The 25,373-nt window shown below is 38.8% G+C and overlaps 1 long non-coding RNA gene across 1 annotated transcript; it reads right to left on the minus strand.

Annotated features, from left to right (window-relative positions):
• Nucleotides 1-777: 777 nt before the first annotated feature.
• LOC137168387 (uncharacterized) lies at nucleotides 778-9,359 on the minus strand. The gene is made up of 4 exons (XR_010924271.1): nucleotides 7,503-9,359; nucleotides 6,796-6,872; nucleotides 6,538-6,690; nucleotides 778-5,932 (listed from the first exon to the last, which is right to left on the minus strand). It is a non-coding gene; the product is annotated as an uncharacterized lncRNA (long non-coding RNA).
• Nucleotides 9,360-25,373: the final 16,014 nt, after the last annotated feature.

Consider the following 25,373-nt stretch of genomic DNA (forward strand, 5'->3'; position numbering starts at 1 on the left):
GCCAAATTTGAAAGGAAGGCAGTTGAATAATGGAACAAATGGAGATTTCCCCGTGCGGCTATTGTGTTTCACTTGCTCTGAGTTAACCCAGAATACAGCAGACACCTTCACTCAGAAACTACGGCCCTCAGCATGCTGGAACATGTAACTCTTTTTCTCCAAACAGGGATTTTTCCAATTCAAACAAACATGTTGCAGCTCAACAGAATTTCAAAAAAATTTGCACTACAAGAGGTAGTGCTGAGGGCTCTCTCTCTTTTTTTTTTTTTTTGGATTACTCTGTCTTTGTGCATTCGACTTTCATCATGACTGAGGGAATATAACAACACCTAGAGAGTCCATATATTCTTTATAGAATATTTTAAAAAAACAGGTATGTCTATAGGGTGTAGTTGCACAAGGGGGCTTTGAAAATCCTGTTTCCTCCTCTGAAAATACATTTTTCAAACCAAAGAGAGGGCTGCACAAGCTTTTAAAATATGCATATATTCTCTTGAAAACTTACCCTTCAGTCTGTCAGTCTGTAACTGTGACACAGTAAGTCATGTGTAGGCTATTAAACAGAATAATGTCTTGAACATAATGTAAGTTAAGAGGTTTTTTATATGTTTCCTATTAGGGATGTGCAGAGTAGTATTTGTGTTTGTTGAGGCAGCAAAATTATTTGTATTTGTATCAAATACAAGTGTTACAATAAGTGTTCAAGAGGTGTTCCCTTGGGAGAAATGTATGATGTAGTAAAAAGTCAGGAGGTCGTGATATGTAAGGCTTGGCAAGTTTATTTGTATAGCACATTTCAACAACAAGGCAATTCAGAGTGTTTTACATAGAGCATAAAAAGGCATCACGACAGAATATAAAAGCAACACAAGTAAAAAAAACATTTAAATCCAATTAAGTTAATTAAGTGTTAAATTTGGAGATAAAAAAGAAGCTAAAAAGGTATAAGACAGATAAAACAGGAGAATACAAGTTACAGGGCAGTGTAAAACATTAACCCTCAATTATGGTTTAATTAAAAGCAGCAGAGGGTTGCAGCAGACCTGCAGTTTTCTGGGAGTTTGTTCCAGATATGTGGATCATAAAAACTGAACGCTGTTTCTCCATGTTTAGTTTTTACTCTGGGGACAGAAAGCAGACCTGATCCCAGACCACCTGAGAGGTCTAGATGGTTCATAATGAAGCAGCAGATCAGAAATGTATTTTGGCTCTAAACCATTCAGTGCCTTATAAACTAACAGCAGTATTTTAAAATCAATTCTTTGACAGACAGGAAGCCAGTGTAAAGATCTGAGAACTGGAGTGATATGATCCACTTTCTTGGTCTTAGTGAGGACTCGAGCAGCAGCGTCTGAATCAGCTGCAGCTGTCTGATTGATTTTTTAGGGAGACCTGTGAAGACAGCGTTACAGTAGTCAAGTTTTTCCAAATCCTGCTGAGACATAAGACCTTTAATTCTTGATATATTCTTCAGGTGATAGTAGGCTGACTTTGTAATTGTCTTAATGTGACTGTTGAAATTCAGGTCTGAGTCCGTGACAACACCAAGATTTTCTGGCTTCGTTTGTGGTTTTTAACATTATTGATTGAAGCTGTGTGCTGACTTTTAATCATTTTTCCTTTGCTTGAAAAACAATGACTTCAGTTTTGTCTTTGTTCAATTGAAGAAAATTCTGGCACATCCAATCGTTGATTTGTTCAATGTTCTTACTCAGTGCTTGTATGTAGCGCAACAAGCTAACGAAGCTGTAAACGGAACCGTGTGCCCGCACATGCTCAGTAGTGTCTGCCTCATACAGAACTACTCTCCTGAGGGTTGTTTTCTTACAGAATGCTATTTGTTAAGGATACCAAATACATAATACACTGTTTTTGGACTATATTACTATATTATGTGGTATTGTTTACGGTATGTTTGTATGATTATTACGGTATTGCACTTTCTCAAAAAAGTGCATTTTTCAGATAGGAAGTTTTGCTCTTCCTCCATCGTTATGCGACTGTGTCCGTACCGCCGGTGGTTCGGGCCAATCAGCGTCCTCCCGCGTGATCTCATGAATCCAGCTGCCTCGCAAGGTAAGACAGTAACAGACAGATGGTTCATCCAATCACCTGCCAAGTATTTTTTTTAAAGTACCTGCCCTTTTCCAAACAGTTTCCAAGGACGACAACTCAGAAAGTTCTGTGGAACAACAAACCATCTGGCGCGTCAGGTTACCGTTTCTGAACAAGCTATGATAACTACTGTCCTCAGGGATGAAGAAACATGTCACCCAGTGTAGCGGCGTGTCTCATTGACATGTTTTTAATAGTTTTTGGATAACAACAGAAGTGTATGACACCCAGGAATAAGATATATCAGGCTTTGGACACACACACACACACACAATACTTGTAAGTAGGATGAGGTCATTGTTGGTTTGGCTCTGCACATGAGATTTATTGACAATAAAGAAAATATAGAAAATTGCAGCCATATCCTCTTATCAGCAAACATTATTCTTATAAAATACCTTTAAAGAAGGTAAAAGATACTTAAAGAGGTGAACAGGTCTGTGTTTGTTGAGGTTGTGCACCCACTCACAAGATGCCAGAAAGTGTTTTCTGGTAAACACACACACACACACACACACACACACACAGTCTGCAGTAGGACATGTCTCTGGCTCTCCGGCTGGCAGTCTGACAGCAGCATCTGCGAGGATCTGCACGCTGCGGTTGATGACACTCTGCTCTGAACTGTCATGGGAGCAGATGGTTTATCAATTCAAAGTAAAGAGGAGGAAAAATAGAGAATCAGGCTTCAGAAAAGCAAAAAAAAACAAACAAACAAACAAACCACCGAACGATCAAAGTATCACTGGCCTTTGGATCCCTTTCCTCTTCTCAAATATGCATGAAAGAAAGATGGTGCCATTGAAATTTATACATACAGCAGTCTGGGAATTATACTTGGAAAGGGAACCATGAGTAGTGGGCAAATGTTTTATTCTCTTTCAGATTGATGGCGGGAATATTGCAATTCAGGCTATCTAGAGAGACACACTAACGTTTTTCTACACTGCACACTGCACAGAGCTGTAACAGAGGAACAATAAAATCTATATCGACATTGCCGGGGATTTTATGGGATAAAAGAACAAGCCTCTTCGATGTAAAAAACACACAAATGACTCCAATTTAAGTGCTTCGTTTTGTTTCACAAATGGAGTTTGAAATGAGTCTTTAGCTTATAGGAACATTTACCTCCAGGTAGACGCGTTTCTCCGACCGGATCGATGTCCGACGGCATAAAAAAAAAAACGCAAACGATGTCACCGCTTCATTTGTGGGAAATATTCTGCCGGTATGGATCTTAATTTCATTTGCCTCAATTTGCATCTGAGTAATGAGTTTACAATCGGCCAGATGTAATGTGATGCAGATTTTCATGGCAAATTGAGTTTTCCGCAACCTGCCAAAACGAATGTACACGGACGAGAACGGACAATCTCACTTCAGTAATAATTTCACATTTCATATTTCACCCTGTGACTCTTTCTTTCTCTTTCTTTCTTTCTTTTTTTGGAGGCCTGTGAAAGCTCAGAGTTTATCAGTCAGGTACTAACAAGCACAGCTAAAGGTCAGCCATCCATTGAGAGGTGTGGACTTTCTGAATAATTCATCTTCACTGTTATCCTTTAGAGATTGAGAGCAGGAAAATCAATTCCACATGCATGGCACCACTGTCCGTATTTACCGCCTCGGTGTCTTAGGCAACATTTACTCTCTAATTAGTAGATAATCAACAAGTATAATGGATTTTACAACGTGGAGGAGTGTAGTGCAGTTTAGTTCCTAAAGATAAATTATTAAGATACTTTTGATAGAGTAGTTCATTACAGTACCTACAGTGTTGGCAACAAGGCCGAGGTCAGTGTTAACATGCCTGAGTAACTTCTACTCCGCAGTAAAACTGAACATTTTGGAGATATGTCTTTGAGTCTTGTAGTAGTAGAGGTAAGTCTTTCAGGTCTCTGGATACTCAGCTTACAGAGCTGGTTGTTGCCCTGCAGGTTCATCCTCTGTTTACATCCTCCAAGCAGCCCAAGATACCAAAACCCCCCAAAACCCACCCCTACCTGGTCCGATCCCCACCCGATCACCAGACACCAACATCAATATAGAAATGCATCTCGGGAGTCGTAGTTAACGTCTACCCTGAATTGTTGTCTACAGCTTCTGTTTCACCTCCAGTCATCTGAGGAGGGGAGATCTGTCTTTGATTTCTCCCTTTTTGTCTTGAGTTGTTTTCCTTGTTTCACTAGAGATTATAGGCTGGTTTGGATCTTCTGCTGCAAAAAATGATCTTTTTTATTACGACTAATTGTTGTAAAGTTTTTAAGGCTTTATTCTCTTAAGACATGAAAAAATTCACACCAAGTCAACTTGTTTCAAGTACTCTCAACAATCAAGTTTAATTCTTCTCAAAATATTCTTCTTGTGCAGCTGCATGATGTATTCTTTCTTGTTTCAAGATACACTCATTTCTAGATATCAAATTCATCATGTTTTTACAGTGGGACTCAATGACAGACAAAATACTTGATAAGATATAGATTGGGATGAAGTCCCTTGATGAATGTAATGGGGGGAAGTTTGGTTATTGTTAGGTGGAGCAGAGCAGGTGGACCCAAATGCAGAGACATCAGGCACAGAAACTGGAGAATTATCTTTATGTAGACTGAACTGAAAACCAGGGCTAAGATACAAACTGAACTAATGAGGGAATGAGGAACAGGTGACCAAACTCAGAACAGGCAGGGAGCTGATAGGCTGACGAGGGCAGGTGTGTAGACGGGCAAAGGAGGGAAAGTGAGAGACTAACTAGTAAAGGCAACTAAAATAATTATAAGCCTCCTCCCATTCAGCCCAGTCTAAACAAACAGGGAGAAAAGTCCAAAGGGCCTCTGGTGGACTGGAGGTGGAGCAGAGAGCCAGACTGTGACAGAACCATGACAGATACTTAAATCATGGCACAATATGAAAAGTCTAAATAGGACTAGAACTTAAGTACATAAAGTGTGTGGTTTCAGTGTGAGCTTCTGCGACTTTCTGCTTTTAAGTCTCAAGTCAGTCGAGTCCTAAAGCAGACGAGTCCATGAGTCCAGCCTAAAGTTTTCTTTTCCACAACTTCAGCCTGACATCATACATCAAGTCTGAGGCTCTGAAACCCAAAACCTGATTTTTTAAGAATTAAAATAAGATGTAATCAATCCTATTGGCAGTTCCCATGAAAGTGTTTACAGAAGCATTAAAAAATGATCTACCTGCTTCAAGCACTTGGCACTGTTACTGGTTTACTGATCTTATTTTGTACTGAAACAATATTTTTATTGGAATAAACTGCTGGAGGTATTGAACAGGAGGCAGGTATTGTATTTATCTCTCAAAACTAGTGAACTTCACCCATTCAAAGATGTTTCCCCCCGAGGAAAGAAGCACCAGACAGGATGATGAGAGATATAGATTACATATATACCAGACAGTGAGAGAGAAAGCTTGCAGAGTGTAAATATAGTGAATGAAAAGATGAATAATTCTTTAATCTTTAATTATAAAAGGTTTAAATCACCATTTTTCAACAAAATATGATTTGTTTCTGATTAAGGTGTAAAATGACACTTTATTTACTCTGACTGGGGTCTTACTCATATTATTAGTGGAATAAAAAGGCTCCATGTAAACCAGGTACTGCTCTTTTTTAAAAAATGTTTTTGGTTTTTGTACAACAAAGAATTCAAGTGCATATTTTAATAAACATGATGGAAAGTTGGCCAGCAATGGGATTCACATTTCGGAGCTCAACAGATGGAAAAGCAGAAAAAAAAAATCATGACAAGTGCTTTTTATCTCCGATGTACTCCAGCTGTTGCCAGATACCATCTGATCACTGAAAAAAAAAAAACACTAAATGATATTCTAACATTTTTCACAGTGTACAAAATATTAAATAAATCCCAGGAAACCATTTTGGTATCGAACCATGCGGAGAGTGTCGCCTTATTTGGCATTTAAGAGCGAGGTGAATGAAAAATTACATTTTTGCCAAAACATGACATCAGCACAAACGGTCCAAAATTGTCTCATTGTTCTCACTTACTGATTTCTTAATTGTCAGATGTTCTTTAAATGTATATTTTAATATATGTTTGAATGTTTTAACTCATTTCATAATGCACATATATCTTATTTTTGGTGTATTTTTACTTTTTTCCTTTACATTGTTTCTTCTTTATCTGCTTAATGATATTTTTTACATACCCTTTTCAATCTGTCATCCATAACCTTTTTATACATTTCATTTGAAGAATTTCCATTTTCAATATTGAATGTTAACAGCACATACAGCAACCTCTGTTTGCTCTCCAATTTTTCTTTGTGTCCTATGACTATTTGCAGCCAAAGTGACCCATTTTCCTCACAGCGATCATTAAAATTCATTAAACTTTAATCTGATCTGCCTCTAATTTAAGAGACATATGACAAATCACCTACCAGTCTTTCCATACAGGCGTCACTACATCCTCGAGACGTATGAAAATCAGCCTTTTGAAAACCTAGCTACTCCATAGCAACCAGCCTGCCCGGCAGAGCCAATCGCATTCCGGCAATCATCTTTTGGCCCTTGTGGGTGGCATTTTAAAGAGCCTGTCGTCATAGTGGAAGGAGAGAGATAATGGTGAGAGAGCTCTCCGTTGTGGCCTATGGCAAATGGAGCAGAGATGTACAGAGGAGTGTGAGCTCCCTGGTTACCTTGGGATGTCCTTGAAAAGGCTGTTGATGTCATTTTCCACCCACACAACATCAGTTCCCTTTAGCCGTTCTTCTCTCTGCAAAAAATACACTTTGAGTCACATGCACACACTGGACCATCACACTGGGAACAACGTGCAAAAATACATGTTGTTGTCAAGCCTTTATATATATATCTCTCAATGCTGCGAAACAAACGTTTAAAATTAAATTTATTAAATCTACCAAAGAGTTCTGTTATGTTTTCAATCGTGTCTGTCTGTCTCTTTCAGTGAGCGGGACAGAGCCTCTCAAAAATACAGTATTAACCACATTTGATAGAAAAATATGGTGGAACGTTGGGTCATGGGCCAAAGAGAAACTCATTCATCTCTGGTGCAGATAAACATTGGATGACACCCCCAAAAAGATATTCTTTTTTTTATATATTCCCCACTAACTTCCTACCACTGGTTGCAAAATACTTTCAACATAAACCACCAAAACTCCCAGACAACAAGAACTACCATAAAATTTAAATAGTTGTACACAAATTTATAGGGAACATATCTTATAGCTTATATGTGATTTTATCACTTTTATATATTGTTATGATGTTGTATGTTTATGTTAAACATGGTCAAAGTTCCAAAACTTGAGGTGAATGTATGTAGAAATGTTCCCTGCAAGTCAAAAGCCAGCACTTCAACCTGCTATGAACACATTACCTCTACTTCCTCCTTGTGATGATGCTCGTAAACAGCCGTCCTTCCTGAAGCTGACCAATCAGAACAGAGTGTGCTCATCAGGAGGCGGGCCTTAAAGAGACAGGAACTAAAACAGCCTGTTTCAGACAGAGGCTGAACTGAGGGGCGGCATAAAAGGAGTTTTTCTGAACTATAATTCACGCAAAGATATTCCAGTAGAGATCTCAGAATATGATACGTCATCTTTTAATGATTTTGCTAAATTTGATGATGATGTCTTAGCTGGCATCTCCGTGCACTGTGCATAATGAAAGTAACATGAAGTAGGGAAAAAAATACACAAACATTTAAAAATAGCATATTTAGGCAAAAGATCAAAATGTATGTACAATGCAGTGAATAAATATGTGAATATGGAACATGAAATATGAAACATGGATACACTATGGAAGGATGCAAAACAGGAAGTGAATATGGACATTGTAAAGCTCTAATATACTGTAAGTATACAAGACAGTAGCACACTGAACAGCTAAAAACAAAAAAGTATGCTTAAATTTTTGTATACAAATGGCTATATAATGTATAGATGTACAATGATGATGGCAGGAACTCTTGCATGAGTGAAACAATGATGGACATTATTCAGGTAATATAAAAAGCATATGAGTCAAAGTGTACGGCCCTAGTTTACTATCATCCTGCTGGACCTGCATCCACAGGTATTTATTCAAGAAGCTGGTAGCTACCATGCTGGTGTTGTTTTTTTGTTGCAGCTGAATTACCTGATATTGAATTACTCTTAAAATGTAATTCCCAGATATATACTTTACCTTTTTAATGAGCTGACAAAATATGCTTCCAAACCAAAACATGAGAGATAATTTAATAAAAACATTTCCCAACACCCTCACTGATTATGCTGTTAATTGTTGTTGACCATATTTATATACTTACTGAATATCTTTTAGACTTTACTTCAGTTGTTGATATGCCGTAACAGTGAAATTTTACCTTTTTTTTTTCATGCATTTTGGCATGAATCCATATAGTTAATTGCTTTTTATTTACAACCGCTGAGAGCTGAACAACCTCTCACGCCAGCAGCTGCATTTCTACACTGTTCCAGCAGAACCGGACTGCACCGCTTTGTTCTCTTCCTCTTGTTCTCTCTCGCTCTGACAGCTCGCCTGATGAAGTTAACCTGAGAATCTGGGTAATAAATCAAGGCACCTTGGTTGTCCAGTTGATAACAGCTCATACTCAGCAATTATCTGCTGAATCAGATTGGTCACCGCAAGTCTAGGGAGCCATAAATCTGCTGCACCTTCTGATCCCTCAGATATATCCGAGGGAAATGAGTACGGAGAGGAAGCTGCTGACTTTCCTCTTTACCTTTCCCTTCAGGAGAGTGTGAGGAGAGGTTAGAGAGAATGTGAAATTAATGTTGAATGAAAACCATGTGACATGTTCAATTTCAGGCTCAAGCTCATTTTATGTCATCAGCCACAATGGGAGTTAAAGGATATGGCTGACGATTTTCTATATTTCTCTTACTGTCAACACATTTCACGTGCAGCAGACGCCACTGAGCATGTGCAGGAACCAAGCAGCAACCTCCGGAGCTGTAAAATGAAGCCAATGCGGAAGTGCCAAAAACTGCAGTTCCTTGAACGGCCACTTGAGGCTCCAAAAGCAAGTCAATCCCCATAGACCCCCATGTTAAAATGTCCAACTTTACAGCAGAAATAAACATGTTTACAGCCTGGTACAAAAAACGGTTTTGGTCTCTATAGCTAATTTCCCCTTTCATGACAACTGTACGGGGGTGAATTTTTTTTTAACTCAACTGTTTAAATTTTATTAAGCCGTAAAGCTATGCATAATGAAGGACATGGCTGCTTTGAGTGACAGGTCCGCCAGCCGCTAGGTGGTTGGGTGGTTGGGTGGTTGGATGGGGGTTAGGCAGAGTCACGCACTGCCAAGATGGCGACGGCCGGAGCGGCTCACTTTGAGCTTCAAAACCGCTCTTCAGAAACCAACGGGTGATGTCACGGTAACTATGTCCATATTTTTACACAGTCTATGGCGGGAACGCGGTTCTGTTTAGAGGTTCGCTAGCTTGTGCTACATATCACCACCTCTTGACTTTGTACTGAAGTTCCTTGAGAAATTTACGATGTAGTACAAAGTCAAGAGGTGGTGATATGTAGCACAACAAGCTAGCAAAGCTCTATAAACAGAATCGTGTTCCCACATGTAAGATATGATCGGTGTTATTGGAACACGTCACCTGTTGCAGCGGTGTGGCTCACTAATATGTTTTTAATCATTTTTGGACAACAGAGGTCTACAACACAGTGGTACAAGATACATCAGGCTTTGGATAAACACTTGTAAGTAGATCAGTTCATTGTTGGTTTGGCTCTGCACATGAGATTTGTTGACAATAAGAAAAGCATAGAAAGTCGCCGGCCTTATCTAATGCCGTCCAAGAAATTCCTTTAGACACCATCAGAAGCATGTTGTTGTCTTAACAGTTAACTGCTTTCATGTAGAAGCACAGACAGTGATACTAAGGTGTTAACTGGGATAAAAATGTTCTTGTTGCAAGTTGCTTGTGCAGCAAAATAATAAACCAAAATTAAAAATGTCACATCCTCCTGTTAACAGGGCGACCAGCCTGCAACCATTCCCCTGAATTACAATGACAGCACGCTCATGCACTGCAACACTTCCATCACCCACATGCCTTCATCCCCTCGTCTGACTCATAACCTTCATTTGAATTCCAACTCACGGTGCAACTCATAGCCAAGCGCCTTTGAGTATCAGTCCAGCGCGGATAGACTGGAGTTGTTTTTGTACTCGGTGACAAAGCACTCCAGGGCCCGCCTCCTCTATTTCACCACGGCATGGTTCAGCGGTGCAGTTAGAGGTGATAAATGATTTATTTTCCTCAGTGTTCACCATAGTTGCTCAACTTTGCCCGAGCTGTTTCCACTCATAACAGTGTATGATTTACAGTATGCGGGAAACCTTTGGGTTTTCTTTGATGCTCTGCTGCCTGGATCGGAGTGGATGATAAGATGTGAACGCAGGACTTCAGCTGCACAAAACAAGGCGACAGTGAACACGTCGCTCCCCATGAATAATGCAGCCTTCCTCGAGTGCTGCACCTTGATTTTAGATGGAACTGCGCTGCATCCATCAGCACAATCAGTGTGATTATTAAAGCATTAGGTTGCCATGGACAGAGGGATTGTTTCACCACGCTTCGGCGAAATCGGATCAGAGGTGTAGGCTACGTCATTATGACAAATGAACGGCGTGAAAAGTGTGGTGCCTCACTGTGGGATGATAAGTGTAATTTAGAAAATGGCAGAACACCGAGGTGACGTGTTCGCCACTAATCTCCTAACAAAGGATTACTGTGCTCTCACCATGGATTTTTTTTTATGGCCCCCAACACATTAGGTGTGTTGGGGGCCATAAAAAAAGTAAAGTAGCAGACATTTGTTTGTTAGATTGCTGTAAAGGCAGCAGCCGGAAGCTCTGCAGCAAAGATCAGAGATAGTTGTTGCTGTTTACTGAACTGTTCATATTGATCAAAGTCAAATACGTCAATTTAAGAGTTGTTATTTTTCTGTACTTTTGTGGACTTATAAACAGCAGCTGTGTCAATGTTATTCACAAGTGTCTGTTCATATTTTTCATGAATATAGCTCGGTAAAATCCCGCCTACTAAGCTTCGATTGGTCGACTGTTTCCTAAACCAGTAGAAACATCCGCCAATGGACACAAAGCCAGACACCATATGAGTCACTGAGCAAATCTGAGATGTAGTTGCCAGTTCAGAGGTCTGGACCCAGGCTAACCTACAATTATATGAATGTTGCCAGTAAGCCAAAAAGAGCCAATTATACCAAGCATCAGTACAACCATTTGATGTAAATGAATACTAACATCTAGCAATGAGTCATTTCTTGACTTACTCTTGGAAAAACTTTACAAAATTGGTCAGAATGTAGGTTCCAGCATCTCAGGGAGAAATCTTAAATTTGGCATTTTAAGTCCTCAAAAAGATGATGACTGTTGTTCATGGTGCAGCGCGAAGTGGTTAATGATGAATTATGCTGAAATAATCATTGAAGACAGAAAACAGGAGTGTTTTTTTTGAATAATGATGAATTAACAGAACAATCTGCAGTTTGCAGTTTTGATTAGCAAAACTTTTAAGAGTGGCACAGTTTGTTAAAAAGTCAACTCTACTTTTTGCAAATATTTGTCTTATTTGGTCATGCTGTGTGACATTTACTGGAGGTTGGTTAACTCAGGTAGCTGCTCTTGCATTTAAACAGATTTTAGTGAGTTTTTTAAAGGTTAATTATCACTTTATGCCCCGTTTGCATGGGATTAACATTACAGGGGAAGGTGAGGAATAAAATATTGACTGTGTTGCTTTGTAATTTAATATGAATACTGGCTCTACCTGTAGTTGACATTACAACATCTTATTTCATGATCCTTGTTGTATTTGTTCCAAAATAAATGGAAACTGTATACCGTGTGTGTGTGTGTGTGTGTAAACCGTATAGATTTATCAGACTAGCAAAAACATTTTCAACTTTCTTCATTTTTACACATAAATTAAATTTCCTTGCAGTAGAAGGAAAAGCAGCTCCTCCTGCGGATAAAAAAAAATCAGAGAGATCCACTTTCAAATACAAGGACGTTGCACCAGACGGGATTTCATTTGCAGCAGGACCCCTACTGTTTTTCTCTAAAAAACAGTAGGTAATTGCATCTGTAATTATTACTAGGAAGGGGGTGAAAATGTTGACGATCCAGCGTTGGTAATGTTGAAATCACCCCAACTTCCCCTAGAGGAATAAATCCAAATGTAACTTTACTCTCATGTTAAGTCTGAGGAAGCCTTGAATTATACATAACAAATGGACGAACTATCAAAACAACCAAACTCCATCAGCTACATTTTGTACTCAACAATCAATCAGTGTTGCTGAATAATAATCTGAGACGCAGCAGTGAGATGAACATTTTCTCAGGTTTTTGTCAACTTCATACTGCCGGTATGTGTACAGTCTTTCAGTCTGGAGTCTATTAAACTGGTGTGCAGCTGAGACAAGACAGCGGTTACTGCAGTGTCTTCCTGCTACGTGTCAAGAAAGCTCAAAACCAGACAGGACAGCTTGCTGTAGTTTTCATTTTTTTCCTGCTCTGGGACATCAGTTCACAAATACAGTTTCTCTCTGATGCAGTCGCCGGCTCCTTGTGACATTTTTTGGGTTTTTTTTTTTTTTGTGTGTTTTGCCTGAACTGCTCAAATCTTGTTCCTGTCAGCATCGATGTTCTCTTTTGCCGGAGGAGAGGCTGGTCCCTTCTCCTCATTATGCATGACCTCCTCCCTGTTTGTCTGCACCTGCCCTTGCATCCTGCCCTCCACTGTCTGTCACACGGCATAATCATATTCACACAGTGGAAATCACATTACATATTAACTGCCACTGTGGAAGGGTTCAGGGCAGTGGCTGGACAAGCCTAATGAATGCCTAACCATCAAAATGACAGTAATAATGGCATGAAAGGAGTGTCCTAAAATATCCCGAGCTTCTCCTCCACCTGTCCTCCTTCTCCTCCTGCTCCTCTGGGCGGGAGGTAACACACACTCATCTGTCACACTGTTACCTCTGTCCCACATCCACAGTCGAGGAAAATCACAACTACTAACTGTCACTATACAGCGTTTGTACAAAAAGGCTTTTTCTTGAAAAATGTATATCAGTCAATCTGTCGACTTCTGATATGATGGTTATAAAACACGCTGAGAAAAATTCCTCAGCTTGAATTAATTCTATTATAACAATTTTAGATTTGATTCCACTCACAGCGAATCAGTTTGCATCATATTTACTCAATGTGAAGTTGTGGCTACTATATTGTGTTTCCTTATTCCATACAACATACTACGGGTGTGCCCGAATACAAATATGTTATTCGGCAAAGCACAAATAGTGGGGTTTTTTTTTACAAATATTTGTTTCATACAAATATTTATTTTTGGGAAGAAAAAAACAAAACATGTCCAAATACCAGCGAGCAGGTCGGTTATAGTCGTTATCTCAGTGTCTCTCCTCTGCTCCGCTGTTACGTCCATCAGCAGGTCTCAACGAGGGGAGTCACATCCACCTGCTACATGATGCGTATTTTTTAATTTGGACATCACTTCAATTTTCATCTTTAATTCTCCAAAATTAAAAGCGTAATAAAAACAAAAACAGGATTTTTAAGCCTCTTTCCACTTTTATTCGAATACAAATACAAATAATTTTGCTGCCTCAACAAATACAGATACAAATACAAATACTGGGCTCTCTGCACATCCCTACAACACACTATTTCTAAGCACACTGGGGGAAAAATACATGGTATTCTCTAAAAGGTCAGTATTAATGCTTTTGACTTATAATATTGTCCCAATTGATTAATATACAATCTATGTATTTTAGTGTCACTTTATTGAGTGGGTTTTCCTTTTAATTTTATTTTCCATCTAATGTTACATCAATGTTTTTTTCTACATGCTTTTATGTTCTTTTATGCCCTTGTCATGTAATTTTTGTTGTAAAGTACCCTGAGCTGCAATTCTTGTATGAAAGGTGCTATACAAATAAGGTTATTATTATTATTATTATTATTATCATCATCATCATCATCATCATCATCATCATTATTATTATTATTATTATTATTATTATTATTATTATTATTATTAAGTGTGGTCACATGGTGTTGGTATAGTGGTGAGAGAGCACCAAGATGTTCTTCCTGCATTAACTGATTTTTTTGGCCACTAGTTTTCAGTGGAAACCAGTAGTGAACACAACACTGACACATCATCACCTTTTAAGTCGATATGTTGAACTTGTTAGCAAACAGTTGCTTGTTTCCACATCCAGCAGTTACGGAGCAACATTATCATTCACCTGGAGTCGTGTTTCTGTCCACCTGGTGAATGTAAGTCCAATATTCACTCTCTTTTAGCTCTGTTTTTGCTCTCTACCAACTCCTGAGATAAATATCTGGCTCTTTAGCTGCTAAATGCTCCACTATGTTCACCAGCTAGTCTACAACTAACTGTGTCTGTTTGCTGTTTGATGCAGAGCAGGTAGTGCACAGTGGCTTTTTGGAGCTTTTTCTCTGAAAATAGCTGCCTGCTGAGGAACCAAAACAGTAAAGTTGCAGCCAGACAGATAAACAATGAGCTGAAACTCACTATAAAGCTCCATAAAGCTGAGAGGAGCTGCAGAGTCATGGATAATTCTCTGTAGGTTCATCACTACGAGCTACATATTACACATTCTCATTTGATTTATTTTTATTATAAGAATATATTGATTATAGCCGCTTTAAACATTTTTGTTGTTTAGCTGTTAAATTCCAAGGTTGCAGTTTGTTTGTGCACATATTGCAACATTTCTATAGGTATTTACATAGGTCATTTAAAACTGTGTCTCCTCTTCTTTGCCCCTCTGTTGAGCCGGGATGTAACAATACATGATCTTGTTGTAGTATTGTCCTGCAAGAAAATGCCTTGTCATTGTTGAGAGATTATTGAGCGTTGGTTATTTTCTAAAGTCCATCCTCCAGCTCCACCTTTCACTTGTGAATCTGAACAGAATAAGCTGAGCTCTGTGCTCTCTACATCCAGCTCAATATGCAAAGAAACACATTGGCGAGAAGACAAATCCTTGATAACAGTATTCAGATCACATTTTTTTTTTTAAAAATGAATACAAACAGCGTAGCTTGCTGTTTGTGTCTGCTGAATGAGAAATGGCAGCTTACAGTACAAATGAATGAACCCAGTCAAACACTTATGAAAAGACGTACAAATCCACAAGGAAGCCAATTGTTTCTGAGCCGGGGGGAAGTTTTCATTTATCATGAGGAAGAATCAGAAAGGAAAAAAAAAAATGGGATGTGAGACTGTTTCTATTCAGAAGAAATGAATGGAGGCTTTAGCTGAGGTAAGGGGTTCTTGCTGTGGTGATGAATTGGTGGAGGCTTATTATCATCATGCAGTGTGGTGATATAATCTCAGCCTTTCCATAAATCCCTGGCTGTGTCCTTGGTTTACATTTACTATACAATTCAAAAACTTTTACTGCTGCAGAAACGACAGGGTGTTTTGTTTTGTTGTTGTTTTTTTCCAGAGGTATTTGCAGCAGCCTACAAGTGTGCAGATTTGACATCAGGTATACATATTCATCAGAACGTCAGAGCTGTTTACAAATGTGTTGATTTGGCTCTAATCTAATACCTGGTGGTGCAGGATGGCTTAGAGGTCCAGGCAACCAGAACCTGAAGGGTTGTTGTTTGGTCCCCATCACTGACACCTGTGGGCTCATAACTGGAGGTTGGCTGGTTATTACACCTGTAGTATCCAACATCTCTACTGAGAGCCCTCCAGCTAAATCATGAGCTCTAAAAACTGCTCCATGAGCTTCCTTGAAGAAATTCATACATAGTGGGGATACATTTCTGTTCAAAGGGGACATATCACGCACATTTCCAGGTCTATATTTATATTCCAGGGCTCTGCTGGAATATCTTTGCATGATTTACAGTAAAAAACTCTCTAAAAATGAAAAAACTGTGAGGCAGACACCACTAGGCTTGCCGGGAACATGGCTCTGTTTACAGCTTTGCTAGCTTGTTGTGTTACATTATAACAACCTCTTGACTTTGTACTGAAGTTCTTTGAGAAATTTACAGTGTAGTACAAAGTCAGGATAATGATTTACAGTTTAAAAAAACACATTATCTCATACTCGTCCTTTATGCAGCCCCTCAGTTCAGCCTCTGTCTGAAACAGGCTGTTTTAGCTCCTGTCTCTTTAAGATCCGCCTCCCGATGAGCCCACTCTGTTCTGATTGGTCAGCTAATGGGAGCTACTTCCTGTTCCAGAGTGTACTTAAACAAACAATAGCAGCAGGATTTCCCTCCTTTTTTTTCTTCTTTATTCTAAATGTCAACTTCTAAAATCCATCCGTACACGTTCAAGCCCGAATCTGATCCTGAATGTAAGAGCGGACAACATGAAAAATCCATATAACAACTTTAGCAACAAAGATTATAGAACAGACGACTATTTATGGACATACTTGATGAGTTTGAAGCTCAATGAAGCATTCAGATCAGGCTGAACAGGGCGCATTTTTACATATGTTCATCTCAAGTTTTCGAACTGTTTAACACAAACATCCGACATTATAACAGTATATAAATGACAACAACATCACAAAAAGCATGATATGTGATATGATATGTCCCCTTTAATGATAAAAAAGGAATTTGTATTGCCATGTGCAGATTAACAGTAATTTATTTAGAGTTGACAAACATCTGTTCTCTGTTCTCATCAAGATAACAAACAGGGTTGTTATTTGATTAAAGATAATGCATGTTAATATTTTATGGATATGTGGTCTTAATTTTTTTTTCTCTTTGAGGGATTATTATGCAACAACTTAAAGGAAACTTTTTTCTTCACATTAGACTGAGTCAGTATTCCCTTTGCTATTATACGTTTCATAATAAGGAGCTGAAGTCAGCTTGATTTGCACATACAGTAAAAAAGTTATATTTGCAAGTCAAAGTGTCTTGCTATACTTCTGAAAATGTTTAGAAAAAAGTTTTTTGGGTTTACTGAATACTTTATTAGTTATTGGGAAAGTTCTTATTTTTATTATACACACACAGTACTACCAATACTCCACCAGATCAGACATGACATGTCTCCTAAATGGATTACATTTCCAGGTTTCAGCTTCTTCTTCTTCTGTTTTATAGGTCAGTTTCTTTAATTGCTCTTGTTTACATGCAGCAGCAGCAAGTCCAGGATTAGGTGGACCTCGGAAATTGTGACTGAAAGAGACTCGGAGGATTTATATAAATGGAAACCATCCCGCTTAATACCGAAAGGTTGAGGTATTCAACATCATGTCACCTCCCTGGAAAACATTTGCTCAGCAATGTGATAATTCAGGGTCTTGCCAGAAGAATTTTTGTGTATTTTTTCCTTTTTCGAAATATGTATAGAAAGAGACAGTCGGGTCTTATAGGCAAATCCTGAAAGCTTAGCATAATACCAGACAATATCAGTTTATTTGTGAATCTGATCTGTCTGGGTTGTTGATATTTTTGCTGGTTTTCTCCTCGAGGCTTTCAAATAAAAACTGGTTATAAAATAGGAAAGAGGCCCATATTCACTCACTCACTACTGATCAGCTTCTCTCATCTCAAACAAAATAAACTTGTAAAAAGTAGATGGAAAAAAGAAAAGGTTTCAATTTTGCTTAACTGTTGTCCTGACATGTAAACTGATGCATATTCTTTAATCTGCATGAGTGAATGATAAACAGAATTTAAGACCCCATTTCTACTTGGTATTAGTTTGTGATCTGTATGTGGATCTCTTGTCTGGATCAGGTAAGAAATGCGTATTAATGAAGGTGTAAATGCAGAAAAATTCTGTGCAATTAGCCGGACGACATCTGGAGGCAGTTTGGATGTGTGTAAATTCAATGTGTTTAGTTTGGTGACCTCTCAAGCTGCCTGTCGATAAGCTACAGACGACACCTTGGCAAAGTAGAAATAAGTAGAGCTCATACATGTAAAGTGCCGCACAATGTCTGCAAGCTCCGCCTACCGAATTATAATGAAAATATCTGGATTAAATCACAAATCAAGCAGATTTGAGATAATGCTTATTAATACCAAAACAAACAGCACTTGAAATATTTGAAATACAACGTATATGTTAGATATTCAAAGTATCTTTGTTGAAGATGGTTTCATTCAGTGCACAATGTGACTTTCATGGTGCAAAACAGGACTTTTAAAAAGGTTTTTAGCTTTAAGTCAATTATGAACTGATTGTCTATATAACCTTGCTACATTTTGTTGTAACCCTGTCGCCTAAAAGTTACGTTTATATACGAATAAGTTGCAACATCAAACACGAAGCTGGTTTTCTCTCAACATAATGTGGCAAGTTGCAAAAAACTGCTGTTACGTATTTCTTATTTTTCCCGCCAAAAAATATGGTTTATGGCCTCTCAGGTGGTCTGGGATCAGGTCTGCTTTCTGTCCCCAGAGTCAAGACTAAACCTGGAGAAGCAGCGTTCAGTTTTTATGCTCCACATATCTGGAACAAACTCCCAGAAAACTGCAGGTCTGCTGCAACTCTTCTTTTAAATCACAGCTGAAGACTTTTCTCTTTGTCGCTGCTTTTAATTAAACCAAACCTGAGGGTTATTATCTTACACTGCACTGTAACTCTTATTCTCCTGTTTTATCTGTCTCACTCTATTTTAGCTTCTTTTATTTCCAGTTTAACACTTTTTAATTGCATTTAAATGTCTTTTTACATTGCCTTGTGTTGCTTTTATATTCTGTCTTGATGCCTTTTGTGTTTTATATAAAGCACTTTGAATTGTCTTGTTGTTGAAATGTGCTCTACAGATAAACTTGCCTTGCCTTGCCAAAATATCCGCTCTTGCAGCACAGTTTCCACTGATAGTAACTACAGCATCATCAAACGTTTTTATGGTTATGTTTAGGCTAACTTTAACTGAAACCACAATCTTTCTTAACCTCAACCAAAGTGCTTTTCTTGCCTAAACATAAACACATTACCCTGCAAGGCAGCTGGAGATCATGACATCACTCGAGAATCCATCTTGTCAGGCTTCAAGTTATTCGCTTGTGTCCGAACCACCGGTAGTTCAGACCAATCAGAGTCACGAATCCAGCTGCCTCACGAGATAAGAAGAAAATTCTGGCACATCCAATCGTTGATTTGTTCAATGCACTTACTCAGTGCTTGTATGTAGCGCAACAAGCTAATGAAGCTGTAAACGGAACTGCGTGCCCGCACATGCTCAGTAGTGTCTGTCTTATACAGAACTACTCTCCTGAGAGTTACAATCGCTGTTTTTGCTCTTTGGAGCCGTTTCTGTTACCTTGTGAGACAGCTGGATTCACAAGATCACGCGAGAATCCATCTTGTCAGGCTTCAAGTTATCGTTATGTTACCACAAGTTGTGTGGTATTGTTTACGGTATGTTTGTATGGTTATTACGGTTATTACGGTATTGCACTTTCTCAAAAAAGTGCATTTTTCAGATAGGTTAGTTTTGCTCTTCGGCCATCGTAATTCGACTGTGTCCGTACCGTCGGTGGTTCAGACCAATCAGCGTCCTCTCGCGTGATCTCGTGAATCCAGCTGCCTAGGAAGGTAAGACAGTAACAGACAGATGGTTCATCCAATCACCTGCCAAGTAGTTTTTTTTTTAAAGTCCCCCCCCCCTTTTTCAAACAGTTTCCATGGACGACAACTCAGATGGTTCTGTGTAACAAACCATCTGGCGCGTCATGTTACTAAACACGAGGACTCAGGATGCAAACACGCTGTCTGGTGCCAGAGTCCTCCGTGTTGTAGTTGCATGTAAGTATATAGACGTAATTCCTCGGAGACAAGGTGGACACACAAAGTCTCACACAGGAGGATGAATCTTCTGCTACTGAAACTTTTTTTAGTGTATTTTCAAGTAGTCAAAACAAATGTTAAAAAAGATAACTAAAAATATCCACCAATGTTCATGCTGTTTAGTCCTATGGATTGAAAGAGCAGTTTTAGTGCTGACTATACCAGAGTATTGAAATTCCATAAGTCAGTTGTTTTGTTCAGTTTTCTAAATATTTGTATTTTTCTGACCAGAGGCTTTAAAAAACACTTTCATTGAATTTGATTAAAATCCTTCCTCCCTGCTCAGCCTGCAGGAGTAAATATGATCGTTCTGGCTCATTGCCTCATCTGCCTCATAATCCAAATCGAATCATACACCCTTTATTTTGCTAAACTCAGAGTTGTTGTTGTTTTTTCTCTTTTCTCGGTGCAGCAGAACTTGCCGTCCCTGAAAGAAAGTATCACACACACACACACACACACAGAAAGGCAAAGAGATGGACGGTAGCAGAGAGCAATGATCTGGACTGTCAGCGTCAGACTTGGTTCATCTCTCTGCTCCCTGACATGATCGTCTCTAGGTGACAAAATCCGACTCCTGCTGTAACAATTGAGGGAAAAATAACAGTGGGGAGAGATTGACCTGTGTAATCCCCGGAGACTGTCGGCAGGCGCAGCAGGTCATCCTGTTACTTTTCTTAATCTGGACTGTAGCAGCGTAAAATCCTAACAACTGTCCATCTAATACAGTTTCTTCTATTATGAATTATTTCCAGCCTTTTCCGCTGTGAGGGGAGACCTGGGGGACCTGAGCTTGTCCGAGCAGAGACATTAATTTCCCTCCAGCAGGCCTACATAGCTCGCACTTGCTCTATTTATACAACTGTGTGAGTAACCCCGGATAATATCTTTAAATTTGATGTCACAGCAAGTAGACTGGAGGCTGTCGAAATCTTCCACTATACCACCTTCAGTTGTAAATATATTAACAGATGACAGCTCGGAGACACAATAGTAGTGAAGCAGTTTCATGCTCATTTGCTCCGAGTTTGAAGCATTTGGGATCTGAACTCCTTTTTTTCTCGTTATCTCCTCCGCTGCCCTGCTGAGATTTGGTAAAGACTTCAAATGAGCCGAAATAGTCATTTCTGCATCTCTTCACGCAACGCCGCAAGCCTCTAACAGCGGGCGGATTAGATGATTTATTGTGACAGTTCTCATCTTTTGAATGAGACGCACCTGAGCTCACAGTCATTTCTCATTTCTGGATGCTCACATACAAATTACCAGCAAATCTGGTTTTAACCACACTAGCAGTATTACCCTTGGAGTGGTGATGTTCATTTTTTTTTACATCAATAATGTCTCAATTATATATTTTTTTTTCAATCGCTCAATGATAATATGAAGAAAAAGAGAACGAAGCTGCCAAATTGTTAGTCTGCAAAGTTGGTCCCAACCCAATTATTAACCAGTACAGTACTTATGATAATATCCTACAACTGGAGCTCTCAGCAGTCTAGTTACATGGTGCAGCTGATTACTGGTCCCATGCTGCATGCTGGCAAATTTACCAGAAACTCATATTAATCTTTTCTGAATATTGTTGACTGTGAATACTTAAGTTGTCATCTTTTTAAAAAAAAAAAAATGAATGAAAGGAAAATGGCTGCTTCTCCAACATACACTGACTATTAACTAGGGATGTGTCCAGTATTTGTATTTGTATTCGAATAAAAGTGGAATGAGGCTTAAAAATCCTGTTTTTGTATTTATTACGCTTTTAATTTTAGAAAATTAAAGTGTTACAATAAGTGTTCATGAATAAACTACCTTATAAAGGAGGTCCCCACACCAGGTCTCGAACTGTAGTCTCCCAGATCATAGACGACTGAGCTAAAACTTTACTCATCGACTCATTGCATATGTAATCTAAATTTAAAAGGGGACATATCATGCACATTTCCAAGTCTATATTTGTATTCTGGGGCTCTACTGGAATATATCTTTGCATGATTTCAAAGAAATGTATCTTAAACTGGCCCTTTATGCAGCCTCTCAGTTCAGCCTCTGTCTAGAACAGGACGTTTCAGGGTGATGAAAAGTGTTAAATATCACTTTTATGCTCTGAGGAAGTTCTGCAAATGTAAAACGTTGGATTAAAATTCTTAATACAAAGAGTAATGTTTGACCTTGTTTGCAGATTGCGGTGGTCTGTCAACAGTTTTACAATCGTCTCTTTAATGATGGTGGTTTTGTTGCAGTACTGTGAGCGGCCACTTGGACGAATTGGCAGCAACTCTTCTTCTGTCTTTAATGCAAGTTTGTTGGTGTGTTACTGTATAATTAGTCATTTGTATTTACTTGATCAGAACAACAAACGTGTCTCCACTCTTTCCAGCTGTTTCCTGGTGTGTAATAAATATAACAGCCTCTCAGGGCTTTCCCAGGTGTTACTGTAGGTATCATAACAGTGTGTATACAGTATTATGCCATGTCCTTATAGGCCAATTAAAACCACTGATTGGGTTCCTGCAGAGCACATAGCTCAGGATGAGTGAGTGAAAGAACAACTTCCAGAGAAATCCACAGAGAGGAGACAAGTGAAGTAAATCACCTCTGCTACAGATCTCGCCTCTAACAATCAAACAGCTCGGCGTACGCAGAGTATTGCCTGTCCAGTGTAATCACAGAGCTGTCTCAAAGCACAGGAAGCCTGGATGTGCACTGGAGATTTAATATGACAGACAGACATACAGATAAATTGCAGCTGTGTTGAAACATTAAGAAAAAAAATTTAAAAAAGGAATTTCAGCATCGAGCATCCGCTGTGTAACACTCAAATATCTGATTGGTGTTAAGGTAATGACTCATGTTGAATTATTATTTACATTTATAGCTGCTAAAGAGGAAGAACTGGGACATTTTGTACTAGATGTATTGCGTTCTGTTGATACTCTTTACTTTGTCTGTGTGGGTGGAATTTGTATTTCATTAGTAATCTAAAATGTATAACAAGGAGTCCTATTATAAGAAAACAATCAATGAGGTAAACAAGACAAAATAGGTAGAATTGATGCATTAATAGTCACCTGAAGCCACATTTTTTAAACCTTTAACAGACAATTTTCCAATTTCCTCCACCATAAGCAGCTTTAAGCCTGAAAAAAAATAATTATTGCACAATATCTGACAGCATCATGTATATATTTTGTATCAGTTTGTTGCAGCTTTTCCTTGAAGCTATATGATGTTTACACTGGCTGAAATATTTAAACCCGATACTCAAGTCTATTTATTATCATATTCCAGATGCACATCGTTTTATGTACATTTCTCCAAAATTCACCCTGACATGTTTGATACCTTTGGAAACTTCTGGATCTAATAAAGCCCTGTAGATTTAGATAAAGTTTGGCTTGAGTTTGTACTGACCGCCTCACTGGCAGGCAGGGATGTTAAAGTGGTTTGATCTCTACAGGTCAAAAGTTTGTGACATTCAGCGTATAAAAGTCAGAGGAAATCGACATCTAACCCTTCACAATCCTGCCATGCTTTTATTTACCAAGCATGCTGCTTATCTTGCATTAATTAACACATAATTTAATGTCTAAATAAGATTTTAACTAAGGATTTCCAGCCTACATGCCGTGATGTGCATGCAGTGACATACTGTGATTTGCATTTACACCAGGCATTAATAAAAGTATCCTCATCATCTCCACTGTGCCCATATTGTGATCAGATGTTAATATGCAAATTAGTTCGACCGGGCTTAAAGACTTGTCAACAAAGGTCAAGGTCAAGGCGAGCAGGTTGAGACAGCAGGACGAGGTGGAGTTCAGTGACGTCTCAACTTGCTAGGTGGATTTCTGTCTTAAAGGGCACATATGCTTTTTGTGATTTTCTGTTATTTTTATACTCTTGTGATGTTGGATGATAAACAAAGTTCCAAAACTTGAGGTAAACATATGTAAAAAATGCTCCCTGTAAGTCAAAAGCCAGGGTTGCAAAGTCACATCTACTTCCTCCTTGTGATGACGTCAGATTGTTGCCCACAAACAGCCGTCTGTTCATTAGCAATAGCATGTTGCTAAGGTTTTCCCACGGGTTGTTCACGTTGTGCATATTTCGGATCTGATTCATGCTCGAATGTGTGCGGATGTATTTGAAAAGTTTCTATTTTGAGTGAAGAACAGGAAAAAGAAGTGAAATCCTGCTACTATTGTTTGTTTATATAGTCTCCGGAGCTTCCTGAAGCCGACCAATCAGATCACAGTGGGCTCATTTGGAGGCGGGCCTTAAAGAGACAGGAACTAAAACAGCCTGTTTCAGACAGAGACTGAACTGAGGGGCTGCATAAAAGGGTCAGTATAAGATAAATAAGGAGTTTTTTGATTTGTAAATCATGCAAAGATATTCCAGTAAAGCCCCAGAATAAAAATATAGACCTGATGTGCATGATACTGTATGTCCTCTTTAAGAATGTGATCAAACTGTACTTATTGCAGTTACACCTGGCTGATATCCAATCACAGTTTGTTCTACTACATTTACACCTTGCATTAATGTGAGTTTTTCCCTTATCCAGTTACTTCTCCTTCTGTGCCCTTCAGTATCAAACTGTACGCTGCCGTCTCACAATTACTTCCTCACTCTGAGGCTGCAGGGTACAGTTTGGAGAGTTTTAAAAATGTGAGCTAAACACTGCACGAACAAAAAAAACCAAACACTAAAGCAGGAAAACTGAAAATGGTGCATTTGATGAGCATTTTTTGGCTAACATGTCGAGTAGTTTGACCTTAAGTGAGTTTAAATATTGACATGGGATAAAGATGTAGTGCTGTTGCCATGGTTACTTGTACTCCAACATAAGGGGAGCACAAACCTCTGCTTGTTTAAGGTGTCCTGTTATGCAGTTTTAACAATGAAAACATACATTTAGCAACTGATCAGCACTAACAGTGTACATGTCTGTGGTGGAGATGCATTTAAAGACCTTTACCGAGTAGTGAAACTGTTTTTATTGTACACACATTCTCTTGCTTCTGGTTGTAATGTTGCATTTATCTGCAGGAGACTTAACAAGAGAGACTGCTGCAGGCTAATTTGTTTGTTACATATGTTTACATATTAAATCACAGACAACTCTGTATTTCAGTCCCTCTTGGCCTGCATCAGAGTCATCCTCGCTCCTTATTGTAGAATCACTCACCCCTCATATGAGAGCCATTACTGACACCGCATCCCGCTCAGGAATATCATTTCCCATCCCCAATAACTCCCTGTTTTTCTGGTGTCCTAATTTGTGGTGCGGGGATATTGCTTGTTTTCTC

This window comes from Thunnus thynnus, chromosome 17 (assembly GCF_963924715.1).
Source record: "Thunnus thynnus chromosome 17, fThuThy2.1, whole genome shotgun sequence".
Lineage (NCBI taxonomy): Eukaryota > Metazoa > Chordata > Actinopteri > Scombriformes > Scombridae > Thunnus > Thunnus thynnus.